At 44.6% G+C, this 4698-nt stretch overlaps 1 non-coding gene across 1 annotated transcript; it reads left to right on the top strand.

Annotated features, from left to right (window-relative positions):
• The first annotated feature begins 1527 nt into the window (after nucleotides 1-1527).
• Nucleotides 1528-1599, top strand: Trnag-ucc (transfer RNA glycine (anticodon UCC)). The gene has a single exon. It is a non-coding gene; the product is annotated as a tRNA-Gly (tRNA).
• Nucleotides 1600-4698: the final 3099 nt, after the last annotated feature.

The following is a 4698-nucleotide window of genomic DNA, read 5'->3' as shown; positions in this document are numbered from 1 at the left end:
ACATGAGATTCTGCGTGTAATTTTCTGTTGTGACTCCTATTCCTTTCCTCTGAAATAGTTATCTCTTATGTCCATTCCCTGCGAAATACAGCAATAGTAGTCTGATTAGGAACCATGGGTTGTTTTATTTTCTGTGCTGTTGTTTTTTTTGCTTGCTTTGCATATTTTGGACACCTCGTTTGATGTGCAGAATAGTTCGACCGATTCATCTCTTTCTTGTTTTTTTGTAGTTGTTGTTAGATCTAGAGTCGTCTCTGTATTTAGAGAAGTAGCCACTACAATGTGTACTTTCATTCATTTTTTAATTTCTTTACTATGTATTATCATTTTGTATCATCGCTTGAATTAGTTTCTTTGCATGTTGTCTCATATCCTAAGCAGTTTGTTGCTGCCTGCCAGGCACTACCAGTAAAGCCCCATTTGGCTTAGCAGGCGGGATTCTTATATATTTTTACTGGGTGCGTGCAATGAAATGTTGTTATTATTAGTATTATTACTATACGTGTCACACTAGCAAACCCATTCTCGAGAATTGTCCAAGAACGGCACTATCCCAGTGACACGTATTGAATGGCTGAATGAAAAATTACGTAAATCAAGGAATCCGCTAAATGTACACCATTCGATTAACTTATTGGTGAACTTAGGGATATCTGTGAACCTAAATAGAGTGTGCAGGTTTCGCATAGGAATTCCGCTGGGGTTTGCTCAATTTGGAAGATCAGCCAAGCAAATGCCTGCTTACATGCTTAGGGGCTAAATGAAAACATAAAATAATTTCAAGAACGAGGTAAATATATTTCATGATGTCATTCAGATATCTTTGTGCATAATAGGTGCCTGTGAGCCAACATTATATGTTCAGATTTTATCTAGTGAGCTAATCTAATCTTATAACTATTATTTGCATATTTGCTTAGCATGGAGGGTTTCATTGATTGATGGATATTGTGTTCTCGCCCAAGGATCAGAAATGGCCAGAGAGCGCCATGACACATGTTGATGAATGGAAATGAGACGATGACTTGCGAATGGCTGATTTGAGATGACTGCATATGCGTATCGCGTTAAAAGGCGTAAGATATATATCTCTAATGTCAACAAAGAATGAGTGCTATGGCTATAAAGGTACGTTATGAAGGATTAGAGACTAAAACATGTTACTATAGCACCACTAGTATCTCAGCAGAGCACTTTAGGCTCTGCTTAGCGGCAAAGTATGTCCGCCTCGCCTAAGGACTCGTCTGCGAAAGCGCCACGTTCACTGCGCTCTTGACGTTTTTATAAAAAAACAATGTGTGTGGGCTAAAAAAAAGAAACCCTGCATATATAGCTGGGAAGCCATCTGACACGCATCGCGAAGAGATGATTACGCCGTTGGAGGCAAGCTTCCGAAGAAGGAAAAAAAAAAGAATCAGCCGCGTGTTGTGGATCACGCTTGACCTCGTTTCTCCATTCTTCCGGTCTGCCGTCTGCGGGTGGACATTCGAACATAAAAGTCTACGAGGAAGCTTAATAACCCAGCAGGCGTCGGTGGTATAGTGGTTAGCATAGCTGCCTTCCAAGCAGTTGACCCGGGTTCGATTCCCGGCCGACGCAGAATGTTTTTTTCTTCTTAAGTATGGAACTTTGTTTTTTTTTTGGGGGGGGGGGGGGCGAGGGGGGAGGCGTTCTTTTTATACCTAGTGCCGTAAAATAAGGTTATTTAAGGAATTATATATTAAAGCAGCCAATGGCGAACAGGTGAAAGCACGCTAAGGAAAGAAGCACACCAACAACTAAAGAAAAAAAAAAGAATACGAGCAATATTTCTGTTCAACGGAAGGTATTTTGCGAAAAGGTAATTTTTTGCCGATTTACATCCCTCATGCACAATGTGCAATTGTGTCGTTCCCAATGACGTGTGCGTTTTCGAGCATTGAGTTGTTTAATTACGACAACAGTGCATGCGTAGCAGCTGGGAAAGACAGAAGGCTAGTGCGCCCGCTTGAGTCATTGTCGCGGCCTCTCCATTGTAACTGCATACGCAATTTAGAAGCTCCTAAAATCGGAACGAAGCACGAATGGGAAAAACTAATGCAGATTTTACTCATATGTTGGAATTGATGTGAAGCGAACCTTTAGTGAAACGGCTACTTAAACCTTGTAACACTTTTGATGATTAAAATGAAATTGTGGGGTTTTACGTGCCAAAACCACCATCTGATTTTGAGGCACGCTGTAGTTGGGACTCCGAAAGAACTTTGACCACCTGGGGTCTTTTAAGGAGCACCCAAATTTATGTACACGGGTGTTTTCGCATTTCGCTCCCATCGAATTGCCATGGCCGGGGTTGCCGTGACCGCCGTGGCCGGGATTTGATCCCGCGACCTCGTGCTTATCAGTTCAACACCATAGCCACTAAGCAACGAGCGAAAATCACTTATGACGATGCACATGTTTTTGGTCTCTTGCAATGTGGAGTTTATCCACCACCAGGGTCCTTTCATTTTTATAATGCATTTTTGCATGGTTACTCTCTAACCGCTTACAAGCCATGCCAAAATGAAAGGACAAAATGACGTGGATGCACAGTGTGTGTGATAGAGAGAGAGTGAAATCACTTTATTCATGAAAAATAGGGTTAAGGGGGCCGCAGGATGGGTGGTCAGTCCAGGACTCCAGTGGCCACCGCCACGGGCCGTGGCTGATCAAGGAGGCTCAATTGAGTCTTCAGGTCAGTCCGGGCGAGGATAGCCGATATTCTCGTTCACATTAGGTGGAAAAAATAGAGCTGGGTAGCCCATGTAATGCGTAGGATGGATAAACGGTGGACGATTAGGGTTACAGAATAGATAGCAAGAGAAGGGAAGCGCAGTCGAGGATGGCAGAAAACTGGGTGGGTTGATGAAGTTAGGAAATTCGCAGGCGCAAGTTCGAATCAGCCAGCGCAAGACATGGGGCAATTGAAGATGGCAGGTAGGCCTTCGTCCTGCAGTGGACATAAATGTAGGCTGATGAAGATGATGATGATGATGAAATTGAGGCCGTCATTTGTACTCCCGTGTCACATGGGGAAACGACGGCCTCCCCCACACCAGGGGTATTGATGGGCATATCTGGTTGGCCAGATTGCATGCCATCGCCCGAGATGTGGGTGGAGGTTTGTCTGGATTTTTCTGTATAGCCGAACCTCTTCCACTATTAATTGCGGGTTTGGCGCAGCGACTTCCTGGCGCGAAGGACGTTGATGTTCTAAGACATCGCATGCTGGTATTTGCTTGTTGTTTCCGATTGGGTTGTCATTCCTTGCTCAGATTGAAGTTTCGCAAGCAAGAGCGTATGCCCCTATGTTGTCAGTGACACGATCATGCCCCGGACACCATGCGATGCCATGTTGTTCTCTTAGTCGATCGCCCAAGAAGTTAAGGGCGATCCTGGGGATTCTTCCGTGCACGAGGAAGAGTCAGCAAGCCGCCTAGGAGTCCGTGAGTACGTAGGCGGGATTGCCTTCTCCGTCACGTGTCTTTTTCGCAAGGGCCACTGTAGCCGCCTCCGCTGTGATGGTCGCCTGCAGTGGACCAATCGATGGCCAATCAATAGCTTATCAATATTCGATCAACAATCAATACATTCCTGAAAATGCTGGGTATGACCTGGTAGTGCTTAGCATAGCCCAAATACGTGGCCAATACCTTGCGATGGCCAACCAATAGCTAATGAATGATCTATCAATAGTCAATAAATTCCGATAAAAAGGCTGGGGATGACTTAGTAGTGCTTCATCATCATTATCATCAGCCTATGTATGTGCACTGCAGGACGACGGCCTCTCCCTGCGATCTCCAATTACCCCTGTCTTGAGCTAGATGATTCGAACTTGCGCCTGCGAATTTCCTAATTTTATCACCCCACCTAATTTTCTGCCGTCCTCGGCTGCGCTTCCCTTCTCTTGGTATCAATTTTGTAACTCTAATGATCCATCGGCTATCCATATCCTACGCATTACACGACCTGCCCAGCTCCACTTCTTCTGCTTAATTTCAACTAGAATATCGGCTATCCCCGTTTGCTTAGCCTAGCCCAAATACGTGGAGAATACCTTGCGATAGCCAACCTATCCAATAGCTAATCGATAGCTAATCGATCATCTATCAATTATTAATAAATTCCGTAAAAATTCTGGGGATCACCTGGAAGTGCTTAGCCTAGCCCAAATACATGGCCAATACATTGCGATAGCCAATCGATAGTCAATCAATAGGTAATCGATAATGGATTAATAATCAATAAATTCCGGAAAAGCATAAACCGTAAGGCCACGACCAGCTAGGTGCCGATCAGCTCCGCTGTTTCTTTAGCATTGCGCCACTCGGGCAAGCTACGCAATTTTTTTTTTTGCCAGCAATCCGTAATTGTTGCTTCTCCAGTCGAATTTTACCGCCTCCACGTCGGAGGTTGTCTAGGCAATTGTACGGCTGCGGCACTGACAGCTGCTGGCATTCTTCAGTAACACCGTCTGCTTGGGAGCCTCGAAGTGACCGTATAACCACGGAGTCATGATAAGAACTTCTAACAAGCATTCTCTCGGCACTTGTGAAAAATGTGAGAAGTCGCTTTTAGCAGCTTCGCCTTCATGTATCAGTTGTACTCATAAGCACACAGCTCGGAAAGATGCTTGTCTAATTATTTATGCGTTCGGCGGCTCCACACTGTTCT

This window comes from Dermacentor silvarum, chromosome 9 (assembly GCF_013339745.2).
Source record: "Dermacentor silvarum isolate Dsil-2018 chromosome 9, BIME_Dsil_1.4, whole genome shotgun sequence".
Lineage (NCBI taxonomy): Eukaryota > Metazoa > Arthropoda > Arachnida > Ixodida > Ixodidae > Dermacentor > Dermacentor silvarum.
The sequence above is the reverse complement of the archived record's forward strand: the minus strand, read 5'-3'. Positions and strand labels throughout refer to the sequence as shown.